At 37.0% G+C, this 14595-nt stretch overlaps 1 protein-coding gene and 1 non-coding gene across 2 annotated transcripts in view; one reads left to right on the top strand and one right to left on the bottom strand.

Annotated features, from left to right (window-relative positions):
- Positions 1-14595, bottom strand: part of XRRA1 (X-ray radiation resistance associated 1) — a 104912-nt gene that overhangs the window by 37112 nt on the left and 53205 nt on the right. The window lies entirely within an intron of this gene.
- Positions 7009-7160, top strand: LOC111724575. The gene has a single exon (XR_002772850.1). It is a non-coding gene; the product is annotated as a small nucleolar RNA SNORA62/SNORA6 family (small nucleolar RNA).

The raw sequence follows: 14595 nt of genomic DNA, 5'->3' as shown, positions 1-14595 counted from the left end.
ATATTCTGGCAGGTGCCTGTAATCTCAACTACTTGGGAGGCTGAGGAAAGAGAACCACTTAAGCCCAAGAGTTTGAGGTTGCTGTGAGCTGTGACACTATGGCACTCTACTGAGGGTGACACAATGAGACTGTCTCAAAAAAAAAAAAAAAAAACAGACAGAGAGAATGAAAGTAGATCTCAGTTCTAACAGAAACACATGTCCCCACATGAAGTCATGGAAACTAAACCTTTTGCTGAATGATATAGCTTAGTCAAGGAGGAGATAAAGAAGGAAATCATTAGAGTCCTTAAAAAAATGATAATGAAGCCACAAACTATCAAAACCTGTGGGATACTGCAAAAGCAGTACAAAGAGGGAAATTTATTGTATTAAACACCCACATCCAGAAGACCAAAAGAGCACAAATCAGCTGTCTAATGAATCATCACAAGAAACTGGAAAAAGAAGAGCAATCCAACTGCAAAACAAGTAGAAGAAAAGAAATAACAAAAATTAGATCAGAACTAAATGAAATAAAAAACATAAAGTTATTTGGAAATTTAATGAAACAAAAAGTTGGTTCTTTGAAAAGATAAATAAAATTGATAAACCTTTGGCCATATTAATAACTATAAACAGAAAAATCTCTAATAATCTCAGTCAGAAACAAAAATCGGAAAATAACAGATACCACAGAGATACAAAAGATTATCATTGAATACTACAAAAAACTCTATGCCCAGAAATTTAAAAATTTGGAGAAAATAGACAAATTCCTAGAAGCATATTACCTCCTGAGACTCAACCAGGAAGAAACAGAACTCTTGAACAGACAAATATCAAGCACCAAAATTGCAACAACAATAAAAAAGCTTCCAACAACAACAAAAATCCAGGACCAGGGGGTTTCACATCAGAATTCTACCAAACCTTCAAAGAAGAGCTTGTACCATTCTAAAACATTGAGAATGAGGAAACCCTATCCAACTCCTATGAAGAAAATGTCACCCTGATACCAAAACCAGGAAAGAACTCAACAAAAAAAGAAAACTATAGACCAATATCATTAATGAATATTGATGCAAAAATTTTCAATAAAGTCCTATCAAATATAATTCAGCTATACATTAAGAAAATTATACATCGGGCGGTGCCTGTGGCTCAAAGGAGTAGGGCGCTGGCCCCATATGCTGGAGGTGGTAGGTTCAAACCCAGCCCCAGCCAGAAACTGCAAAAAAAAAAAAAGAAAATTATACATCATGAATAAGTTTGCTTCATCCCAGGGATGCAAGGCTGGTTTAATAGTCATAAATCCATAAACATTATCCACCATGTAAACAGAAGCAAAAACAAAGACAATATGATCCTCTTAATAGAGGCAGTAAAAGCATATGACAAAATTTAGCATCCTTTTCTGAAAAAACACTTAAGAAAACAGGCATAGATGGGATGTTTCTTAAACTGATAGAAACTATCTTCAATAAACCCAAAGTGAATATCATACTTAGTGGAGAAAAACTAAAAGCATTTCTATTTAAAACTGGAACCTGACAAGGATTTCCACTTTTGCTACTATTATTCAACAAAGTTCTGGAAGTACTAGCCAATGCAATCAGGCAAGAAAAGGTATAAAAGGTATCCAAATGGGGACAGAGGAGGTCAAACTTGTGCTTTTTGTAGATGATACGATTTTTTTTTTTTTTTTTTTGAGACAGAGCCTCAAGCTGTCCCCCTGGGTAGAGTGCTGTGGCATCACAGCTCATAGCAACCTCCAACTCCTGGGCTCAAGCGAGTCTCCTGCCTCCACTTCCCAAGTAGCTGGGACCACAGGTGCCCGCCACAATGCCTGGCTATTTTTTGGTTGCAGCCATCATTGTTGTTTGGCGTGCCCAGGCTGGATTCAAACCTGCCACCTTAGGTGTATGTGGCTGGCGCCTTAGCCACTTGAGCCACAAGTGCTGAGCCTGATATGATCTTATAGTTAGAAAATCCCAGAGACTTAATCACAAGACTCCTATAAGTGATCAAGAAATAAAGTAATGTCTCAGGGTATAAAAACAATGTTCGCCAATCAGTAGCCTTTGTACATGCCAACAATAGTCAAGCTGAAAAAAAATTAAATCAAAGACACAACATTCTTCACGGTAGCTTCAAAGAAAATGAAATACTTTGGAATATACCTAACAAAGGATGTGAAGGATCAGTACAGAGAGAATTATAAAACCCGAGAAAAGAAACAGCAGAAGACATTAACAAATGGAAGAATATACTGTGATCATGGCTAGGAAGACTCAATATTGTTAAAATGTCTATACTACCCAAAGTAATTTACAGACTTAACACATTCCCCATTAAAACACCAACACTATACTTTGAAGAATTTGAAAAAATAGTTATTTGTTTCATATGGAACCAGAAAAAAACATGAATAGCTAATGCAATTCTAAGAAAAAAAATAAGCCATGATGTTACCAGACTTCAGTATTGGCATGAAAACAGAGACATAAATTTATGGAAAAGAATAGAGATGAAGGGCGGCATCTATGGCTCAAAGGAGTAGGGTGCTGGCCCCATCTTGGAGGTGGCAGGTTCAAACCTAGCCCTGGACAAAAACTGAAAAAAAAAGAATAGAGATGAAACAAACTTCATACCACATCTGATGTTTGATAAACCAAACAAAAGCACAAACTGGGTAAAAGTAATCCCTATTTAATAAACGGTGCTGGAAGGACTGGTTAGTCACATATAAGAGACTGAAACTGGACCTGCACCTCTCACCACTAACAAAAATTAACTTACATTGGATGAAAGATTTAAATCTAAGATACAAAATAATAACTCTACAAGAAAGTGTGGGAAAAACTCTTAACAATATTGGGCTAGGGAAAGATTGGCAGTTTTAGTAATAGCAAAAAGAAATGTGATCTGATCAAGCTTAAAACCTTCTCCACAGCTGAGGACACAATAACCAAAACAAACAGACAACCTTCAGAATGGGAGAAGATATTCACATGTTACAAATCTGATAAAAGGCTAATAACTAGAATCTACAAAGGACTTAAGCAAATCAAGAATAGAGCAAACAACCCAATTAATCACTGGGCAAGAGACATGATGTGAACCTTCTCTCAAGAATACAGATGAATGACCTAATGAATGCATGAAAAAAATGCTCATCATCCCTAATCATCAGAAAAATCCAAATCAAAACCACCTTGAGATATCATCTAATCTCAGTGAGTAGAGTCCACATTGCAAAATCCCAAAGCTGTAGGTACTGGAATGGGTGTGGAGAGAAGGGAATTTATATACTGTTGGTGGGACTACAAACTAATACAACCTTTTTGGTAAGAAATATGGAGAATCCTCAAAGAGCTAAAAGTAGATGTTCCATGTAATCCCACAATCCATTACTAGGTATCTACCCAGAAGAAGAGAAATCATTTTATCATAAGGACATTTGCACTTGAATGTTTATAGCAGCTCAATTTATAATTGAAAAGATATGGAAACAATGCAAGTGCCCATCAACCCAAGAATCAATTAAACTGTGGTGTGTAATATACATATCATAGACTACTATTCAGCCTCAAAAAGGATGGAGACATCTTTTGTATTTACCTGGATGGATTTGGAGAACATTTTCCTTAGTAAATTATCTCAAGAATGGAAAAGCAAACATTCTATGTACTCAGTACTAATCTGAAACTAGTAGACCAACAACTACACACCCACATGAGAGAAAAACACAAATTCAATAAGGGGGGGGCGGGTGTGGTGGCTCATGCCTGTAATCTTAGCACTATGGAAGGCTGAGGCAGGTGGACTGCCTGAGCTCATGGGTTTGAGACCAGCCTGAACAAGAGCGAGACCTCACTTTTAAAAATAGTTGGGTGTTATGGTGGGCACCTATAGTCCCAGCTACTTGGGAGGCTGAGCCAAGAGAACTGCTTAAGCCCAAGAGTTTGAGGTTGCTTTGAGCTGTGATGCCACTGCACTCTACCAAGGGTGACAAAGTGAGACTCTGTCTCAAAAACAAAAAAAATTCAATAAGGGGAGAAAGGGGAAGGTGGGTAGGGGACTTAGTGAGCTCCCACATAATGGGTAAAATGTAGGAGTATATGGCACACCTTCTGGGTGAAGGACTCAACTACAACTCAGACTTTACCTAATAAACCCAAATGATGTAACCTAAACATATGTATCCTCATACTAATCTGAAATTTAAAAAATAAAAAAAGAGAAATAAATAAGTAAATAAAATGATTGAGATATGTAACCTTTTTTTTTTTTTTTTGAGACAGGAGCCTCAAGCTGTCCGCCTGGGTAGAGTGCCATGGCATCTCAGCTCACAGCAACCTCCAACTCCGAGGCTCAAGTGAGTCTTCTGCCTCTGCCTCCCAAGTAGCTGGGACCACAGGTGCCTGCCACAATGCCCAGCTATTTTTTGGTTGCAGCCATTGTTGTTTGGCGGGCCAGGCTGGATTCGAACCCGCCACCTTGGGTGTACGTGGCTGGCACCTTAGCCACTTGAGCCACAGGCGCCAAGCCGAGATATGTAACCTTTTAAAGAATTCAAAATTCTGTTTTAAGGGAGTACAATGAACGTTAATAAAACAAAGAGAATCAATTCAGAAATATATCAGAGAGATTTAGCAGAGATAAAAACTTTAAAAAAAAATCAAAAAGAAATCCTGGAGCTGAAAAATACAATGAATGAAATGAAAAAGATGACGGAGACCATCAAACACAGAAGTGATGAAACAAGAAAGAATCAGTGAGTTCAAAGATAAACTACTTGACAATACACAGACAGAGGAGAAAAAAAGAATGAAAAGGAATGAAGAAGCTTATAGAATCTATAGGACAACATCACAAGAGCAAATGTTTAGATTGTGAGAGTTAAAGAATGATTTGAAAAAAGAAAAACGGGATAGAAAGCATATTCAAAGAAATAATAACAAAAACTTTCTAAACCTAGAGAAAGATAGAAATATTCAGATACAGGAGGGTTTTTACCAATCAGATTCAACCCAAATAAGAATAGCCTATGACATATTATAATGAAACTCTCAAAGGTCAAAGACAAAGAGAGGATCTGAAAGGAATAAGAGGAAAGAAACAAATAACATAGACGGGAGATCCAATATACCCACTATCAGACTTCTCAGTACAAACCTTAAAGGCCAGGAGGGAGTAGAATCAATTCAGAGTGCTTAAGGGAAAAATACTGCTAACCAAAAATGCTTTGACCAGCAAATCTATCCTTTAGAAATGAAGGCAAGATAAAGACTTCCTCCAGACAAATAAAAGTTGAAGGAATTTATAACTACCAGAAATTTACTACAAGACTTTGTAAAGGAAGTTCTTAAACTGAAATACAAGTATCCTAATGTAATTATCAGACTAATATAGTAATTGTGGAATATAAACCACTTAAATCTGTACTGAGAACACTAAAAGATAAAACTATTAAAAATAACAACTATAACAATTTGTTAAAAGATAGGTAATATAAAGAAGATGAAAATAGTGATATCAAAAATTCAGAATGTGGGAAAAGAAGGGAGTTAATGTATATAGGTTCTTCTTGGTTCATTTGTCTTTTCTTTTTTGTGTCTGATCAAAGTTAAGTTGGTATCAGTTTTAAATAACTTGTTATAATTAAAGGAAGTTTTCTGTAAGCCTCATGGTAACCAAAAAGCAAAAATAATAGACACCCTGCAATTAAAATGTACTACTAGAGAAAAATACTTAACCACAAAGAAAGACAGTAAGAAAGGAAAAAAGATAGAAGATAGTTACAAAACAACTAGAAAATAAGTAACAAAATGGCATTAATTCTTACCTATCAATAACAACATTGAATGTAAATGGAATCCAATTAAAAGACATATAGGGTCTGTATGGATTAAAAATAAGACTCAACTGTATGATGTTCCCAAGAAATTCACTTCACCTGTAAAGACACACACAGACTGAAAGTGAAGAAACAGAAAAAGATATTCCATGTAAATAGAAGCCCAAAAAGAGTAGGAGCAGGTATATTTATAATGGATAAAACAGACTTTAAGGGGCGGCGCCTGAGGCTCAAAGGAGTAGGGCGCTGGCCCCACATACTGGAGGTGGCAGGTTCAAACCCGGCCCTAGCCAGAAAAAAAAAAACAACAGACTTTAAGCCAAAAACTACAAAGAGACAAAGAAGGTCGGGTGGCACCTGTGGCTCAAAGGAGTAGGGTGCCAGCCCCATATGCTGGAGGTGGCGGGTTCAAACCCAGCCCCAGCCAAAAACTGCAAAAAAAAAAAGAGAGACAGAGGAGGTCATTATATAATGATAATGGGGTCACTTCAACATGAAGATACAAAAATAATAAATACACATACATATGTGCCATTTGATCTTGCAGTCCCATTACTGGGTATCTACCGAAAGGAAAATAAATTATTATATCAAAAAGATACCTACATTTACATGTTTTATTGCAGCACAGTTCACAATTACAAAGACATGGAATCAACCTAAGTACCCATCAGCACTTGTCAGTGGATAAAGAGAATGTGGTATGTATATATACCAAGAAGTACTACTCAGCAATAAGAAAGAATGAAATAATGTCTTTTGCAGCAACTTGTATGGAGCTGGGGGACATTATCCTAAGTGAAATAACTCAGGAATAGAAAAATAAATGGCACACATTCTCATTTATAAGTGGGAATTAAGCTACGGCTACATAAGGTCACACAGAGTGGCATATGAACATTGGCAACTCATAGTAGGGCAGAGGATGAGTGGAGTGAATGATGAAAAATTACCTATGGCGGGGTGGTGCCTGTGGCTCAAGGAGTAGGGCGCTGGCCCCATATGCCTGAGGGTGGCAGGTTCAAACCCAGCCCCGGCCAAAAAACTGCAAAAAAAAAAAAAAAAATTACTTATGGGGTACAATGTATACTACATGGGTTACAGATGCACCAAAAGCCCAGATTCCACCACTATACAATAAATACATGTAATTTTACTTATACCTCCCAAAACTATTAAAATAAAAAAAAGACCACTGATTGGCCAATGAACTCAGAAATGTAGGCAGTGTGTAATATGAGAGGCAAGTTTTTCCGCTAACACCACAAGAGTCTCTGGCCCAATGAATGGGAGTTTGATAATAATCCTTGCTACAAGTATAATGTTAATGCATAACAACATCGAGAACATTGATGAAAACATTTGAAAATGGTCTGTTTTCTCCTGCCTTTCTCTGTTTTTCTTGCTGTGCTTGGACATCAGTTGGCTTTTCTGTTTTCAGACTAACTTGAATCCTGCTATAAGATTCTTAGAAGGGAGCTCACTTAGAAGGTCTGATGTGGTGGATACTGGCCTAGGAAGTTCTCTGCATGCGTGGCATCATCTCCTGTGAACATCATGGGAGCTCATGCCTGATCTCTACTTCTACAGAAATCCTGAAGAGATTGAAAAGGAAGAGAAGGCTGCTGCTGAGAAAGCTGTGACCAAGGAGGAATTTCGGAGTGAACAGACTGTTCCAGCGTCTGAGTTTACTGCTACTCAACCCAAGACTGATCAGAAATGCTGGTACCCTCTGTGCCTATTCAGCGGTTCCCCACTGCAGACTGGAGTGCCCATCCTGCCACTAAAGACTGCAGCTCCCTGGTCTGCAGCTCCCACTGCTCAAGCTACTGAAAGGGTAGGAACAACCACTGAGTGTTCTTAAGCTGTTCTTTCACAAGCTCTTAAATAATATGGAAATAAGGTTGACAGAAAATAAACATCAGTTTAAAAAATAAATAAAATAAATAAAACCAGATAGAAAAAAAAAGCAGTACTAAGGGAGAAGTTTATAGCAATAAATCCCTACATCAAAAAATATTACAGGCTCGGCGCCCATAGCTCAGTAGTTAGGGTGCCGGCCACATACACCAGGGCTGGCAGGTTCGAACTCAGCCTGGGTCTGCTAAACAACCAATGACAAGGACAACAAAAAAATAGACAAGTGTCATGGTGGGTGCCTGTAGTCCCAACTACCTGGGAGGCTGAGGCAAGAGAATTGCTTAAACCCAAGAGTTTGAAGTTGCTGTGAGCTCTAATGCCACAGCACTCTACCAAGGGCGACATAGTGAGCCTCTGTCTCAAAAAAAATATATTATAGAAAGATCCAAATAAACCATGTAATGATGCATCACAAGGAACTGGAAAAGTAAGAACAAACCACATCCAAAATTAGTAGAAGAAAAGAAATAATAAAGTGCATAAATAAATGAAATTGAAACAAAAAGTACAGATGATCAACAAAATGGAACACTGTTTTTCTTTTAAAAAGATAAACATCAACAAACCTGGAGCTAGACTAAGAAAAATCTCAAGTAAAATCAGAGATGAAAAGGGAAATGTTACAATAGATAACAGAAATACACGAGATCATTAGAGACTGTTATGAACAACTATACTCCAACAAATTGGAAAACCTAGAGAAAATGGATCAATTCCTGGACACATACAACCAACTAAGATTGAAACATGAATAAATAGAAACCTTGAATGCCCCAGTAATGAGCAAAAAGATCGAAGCAATAAAAAGATGTCTCTCATCAAACAAAAGCCCAGTGCATGATGGCGTCACTGCTGAATTCTACCAAACATTTAAAAAACTAATATCAATTCCACTCCAACTACTTCAAAAAAATGAAGAGGAAGAAATACTTCCAAACTGTTTTTACAAGGCCAGCAAAATTACCTTGATTCCAAAGCCAGACAAGGACACAATAGAAAAACCACAGACTAATACCCCTGATGAACACTGATACAAAAACACTCAACAAAATACTAGGAAACTGAATTCAACAACATATTAAAAAGATCATTCACTATGATAAAGTACAATTCATCCCTGGGATGCAAAGATGGTTTGACATATGCAAATCAATAAACATGATACATCACATCAACAAAATCAAGTACAAAAATCATATGATCATTTTAATAGATGCTGAGAAAGTATCTGATAAAATTCAACATCCCTATAAGATGAAAACTCTCAACAAATTGGGTATAGAAAGAACATACTGCTAGGTATTGTGATTCACACCTGTAATCCTAGCACTCTGGGAGACTAAGGCAGAAGGATTGCTTGAGCTCAGGAGTTTGAGACCAGTCTGAGCAAGAATGAGACCCTGTCTCTACTAAAAATATAATAATTAGTGGGTGCCTATAGTCCTAGGTACTTAGGAGGCCGAGGCAGGAGGATTGCTTGAGCTCAGGAGTTTGAGACCAGTCTGAACAAGAATAAGACCCTGTCTCTACTAAAAATAGAACAATTAGTGGGTGCCTATAGTCCTAGGTACTTAGGAGGCTGAGGCAGGAGGATTATTTGAACCCAGGAGTTTGAGGTTGCTGTGAGCTAGGCTGATGCCATGGCACTCTAGCCTGAGTGACAGAGTGAGACTCTGTAGAAAGAAGGAAGGGAGGAAGGAAGGGTGGGAAGGACATATAGTTCAACATGATAAGGGCAATATATGATAAATCCACAGCTAATATCATACTGAATGGGGAAAGTTTGAAAGCCTTTCTAGTATGGCCTGGAATAAGACAAGGATGCCAACTTTCAGCACTTTTATTCAACACAGTACTGGAAATCATTAGCCACAGCTGTTAGGCAAGAGAAAGAAATAAAAGGCATCCAAACTGGATAGGAAGAAGTCAAATTATCCTTATTTGCAGATTACACAGTTTTATATTTAGAAAAACCTAGACTCTAAACCTAGAAACTAATAGAACTGAAAAATTAATTGAAGTTGTAAGATACAAAATCAACATACAAAAATCAGTAGCTTTTCTACATTCTAACATCAATAAACTGAAAAAGAAGTCGAGAAAGCAATACCAATTATAATAGCTGCAACAAACAAACAAACAAACAAACACCTAGAAATAAATTTAACCAAAGAAGTGAAAGATTGCTAAAACTCTGATGAAAGAAACTAAAGAGGACATGCACAAGAAAATGAAAACTATCCCATACTCATGGATTTAAAGAATTAATATTGTTAAAATGTATATACCACGCAAAGCGATCTCCAGATTCAATGTAATCCCTATCAAAATGTCAACAACATTCTTCACAGAAATAAATAATCCTAGAATTCATAAGGATCCACAAAAGAGTCCAAAAAGCTGAAGTAATTCTGAGCAAAAGGAACAAAGCTGGAGGCATCACCCTACTCAGTTTCAAATTATTTTACAAAGTTATAGCAACCTAAACAATATGGTACTAGTATAAAAACAGATACGTAGACCAATAGACATAGACAGACCCAGAACTAGACATAGACAATAGGGCATAGACAACCCACAAATAAATTCACACACTATTAGCCAACTCACCTTGACCAAAATGCCAAGAACATACACTGGAGAAAGGACAGTATCTTCGATAAGTGGTGCTGAGAAAACTGAATATCTGTATGTAGAAAAATGAAACTAGTTCTCCATCTTACACCTTATACTAAATAAACTTAAAATGGATTAAAGACTTACATATCATACCTTAAACTATGAATTTACTAAAATACAATACTGGGGAACATGATAGGTCATTGGTCTGGACAAGGATTTTTGTCCAGCACAGGCAACAAAGTAAAAATAAAGAAATGAGATTACACCAAGCTAAAAAGCTTCTGCACAGCAAAAGAAACAAAGTGAAGGGATAGCTTACAGAATGTGAGAAAATCTCTGCAAACTATGTATCTTATAAGGGACTAGTAACTATAATATATAAGGAACTCAAACAACTAAACAGCAGGGAGGAAGACAAACCCAAATAATCTGAATTAAATAAAAATGGGCAAAAGACCTGAATAGACATTTTTCAAAATAAGACATACAAATAGCCAATAAGTATATGGAAAGAATGCTGAACATCACTAATCATCAGGGAAATGCAAAGCTAAACCACAATAAAATCTCATCTCACCCCAGTTAGAATGACTATTATCAAAAAGACAAATGAATGCAGGAGAGGATGCAGAGAAAAAGGAATTTTTACACACTGTTGTTGGGAATGTACAGTAGTGTAGTTACTATGGAAAACAGTATGGAGGTTCCTCAAAAAAACTAAAAATAGAACTACCATATGCCCTAGCAATTCCACTATTGGGTGGAATATACCCCAAGGAAAGGAAATCAGTATATCAAAGAGATATCTGCATTCTCATGTTTACTGAGCACTATTTATAATATCCAAGATACAAAATTAACTTAAGTGTTAATCAATTTAGGTTGATGGAGTGGATAAAGAAAATGTGGTAAATACACACAAAGCAATTTCAAAACTGCAGATGTTGGTGTGGATGTGGAGAGAAGGGAACCATTTTTCACTGCTGGTAGGACTGCAAACTAATACAACCTTTTTGGAAGGAAGTATAGAGAACCCTCAAACAACTCAAACTAGATCTCCCATTTGATCCTGTAGTCCCATTACTGGGCATCTACCCAGAAGGAAAAAAATCCTTTTACCATACAGACAGTGGCACTAGATTGTTTTATCGCAGCTCAATTTACGATTGTCAAAATGTGGAAATAGCCTAAATGCCCACCAACCTAGGAATGGATTAACAAGCTGTGGTGTATATATATATATATACCATGGAATACTATTCAGCCACTAAAAAGGATGGAGACTTTACATCTTTTGTATTAACCTGGATGGAAGTGGAACACATTATTCTTAGTAAAGCATCATAAGAACAGAGAAGCAAGAATCCTATGTACTCAATTCTGATTTGAGGACAATTAATGACCTAGAACACAGTAAGGGGTAGGGGAAGGGATAGGGGAAGGGAGAGTAGAGAGAGGGAAGGAGGGAGGGGGTGGGGGGGTCATGGTATGTGGCGCACATTTTAGGGGTGGGACACAATTATAAGAGGGTCTTTATCTAACAAATGCAATCAATGTAACCTGTTCTTTGTACGCTCAATGAATCTCCAATAAAAAAAAAATACACACAATGCAATATTATTCAGTCATAAAAAAGAATGAATTCCTGTCAGTTACAGCAACACTGATGGAACTAAAGTTTCCTTTGGTGAAATAAAGCAGGCATGGAAAGAGAAAAACGTTCTCTCCCTCATATTTGGGAGGAAAAAAATGTGGATCCCATAGAGGTAAAGAGTAAAATAATGGTTACCACAGAGTAGGCAAGAGTGAGATTCCATCTCTATTGAAAACAGAAAAATTAGCCAGGCATTGTGACTCATTCCTATAGTCCCAACTACTCAGAAGGTTCAAGTAGGAAGATCGCTTGAGCCCAGGAGTTTGAGGTTACAGTGAACTATAGTGACACCAATGCATTTTACCCAGGGAGACAAAGTGAGACTCTTGTCTTGATGCAAAAAAAAAAAAAAAAAAAATTACAAACTTTTGTTCATCTAGCCAGGCTCAGGGCTCACACCTGTAATTCTTAGCACTTTGGGAGGTCAAGGCTAGTGGACTGCTTGAGTTCAGGAGTTCGAGACCAGCCTGAGCAAGAGTAAGACCCTGTCTCTATTAAAAATAGAAAAACTAGATGGGAGTATAGTGGTGGGCACCTGTAGTCCCAGCTACTTTGGAGACTAAGGCAAGCAGATCACTTGAACCCAGGAGTTTGAGGTTGCTGTGTATGATGCCACAGCACTGTAGCCTGGGCAACAGAGTGAGACTTTGTCTCAAAAAAAAAAAAAAGAACTTTTGGTCATCAAAATCCATCATGAATATGAAAAAGCAAGCCACAGAAGATTTTTGTATTTACATATAATCTACAAAGAACTTTTGTCTGGACATATAAAGAATTTTAACAAAACAACAAAACATACAACCCAATGTACATATAGCCAAAAGACTTGAATAATCACTTCCAAAAGAGGATATCAAAGAGACCAACCAACATATGAAAAGGTTCTCAATATCAGTAGTTGCTTGAGAGATGCAAATTAAAACCATAATGAGATACGTAGTACCATTACATACTCACCAGAATTGCTAAAATTAAAAAGACTGACCCTCAGTGTTTGTGACAATGTAGAGTAAATAGAAATCTCTTACATTAATGGAGGAGTGAACACTGGTACAAGCACTTTAGAAAAGTGTTTAGAGGCATCTATCAACACTAATGCTAAACATACTTTTATATTCTATGGCCCAGCAATCCAATCCCTGGGTATATGCCCAAAAGAAATGAGTGCTTGTGTCCACCAAAAGATTAAAAAGGATGCTCATAGAAGCTTTATCTTCTATGATACAAAAAGTACAAAAAGTGAAGAAATTATGGTTAAATGGAGTAACTAATAACAATGAAAAAGACTGAACTACTGATATATATATATATATATAAAATTAATGAATCTCAAAGGCATAATATTGAATGAAATAAGTTAGGCACAAAAGAACACATGTTGTATAATTCCATATACATGAATTTTAAATCAGACAAAACAAATCTATGGTGACAGAAGTGAGAATGGTGGAAATTCTCAGAGGATGTACTGATTGAGAGGGTGTCACATAAGACATTGGAAAAGGTCTGCACTGTAATATGGGTAGTGCTCTATATAAGATTTCTGTATTTTCCTCTGTGTAAGTTATTTTCTTCAATTTAAAATAAATGCTAAAAACCTAGTGCAGTAATGACATAGTATTACATAAAGGGACCAGTGGAGCACAATACACAATCCAGAAATATAATCATGTAGAAAGTGATTGTGGTTGATAATAAAATTGATATTTTTTTCCTTTTTGCCTCTGACTGTTGCCATGTGGATGTGATTCTTGGAAATGTAGCCATCTTGAGATGCCAAGTGAACCAGCCTAAACAGATAAGCAAGCAGGCTAAGAATGGCAGCGAGAAGAATGGAAAGAACCCGAGTCCCTTGAAGACATTAATGCACTTCAGATAGAATTAACCATCTCTGGAAAGATTTATAAGTTTCGTGTTATTTGAGATTAAAAAAAAAAAAAGTATGGGGGAGGGGAAAGATGGCCGACTAGAGCCAGCCTCCAACAGAAGCTCCCATCCAGAAGGAAGGATAATGTCCAGAAAGTACCCAATTAAGCTGAAGACTGGGAGCTGAGCTGAGAGAGAAGAGCGATAACTGCAGGTCACCTCTGCTGAGGCAAGCTGCAACTCCAAGAAAGCAAACTTCAGGTATATATCCAAAGGACCAAAAATCATTTAGCAATAAAGATATTTGCACCAGATTGTTCACTGCAGCCCAATTCATAATTGCCAAGTCATGGAAGAAGCCCAAGTGCCCATCGACCCATGAATGGGTTAATAAATTGTGGTATATATGTGTACCATGGAATACCAGGCAGCATTAAAAAAAATGGAGAACTTTATCTCTTTTATGTTTACATGGATGGAGCTAGAAAATATTCTTCTCAGTAAAGTATCTCAGGAATGGGAAAAAAATATCCAATGTACTCAGTACTACTGTGAAACCAATTTATAATCACTTACACTTGCATATGAAAAATGAAACACATGGATGGAGCTGGAAAATGTTCTTCTTAGCAAAGTATCACAGGAATGGAAGAAAAAGTATCCAATGTACACACACCTATTATGAAACTAA

This window comes from Otolemur garnettii, unplaced genomic scaffold (assembly GCF_000181295.1).
Source record: "Otolemur garnettii isolate 467f Iridium unplaced genomic scaffold, OtoGar3 scaffold00001, whole genome shotgun sequence".
In the NCBI taxonomy this organism is placed as follows: Eukaryota; Metazoa; Chordata; class Mammalia; order Primates; family Galagidae; genus Otolemur; species Otolemur garnettii.
The sequence above is the reverse complement of the archived record's forward strand: the minus strand, read 5'-3'. Positions and strand labels throughout refer to the sequence as shown.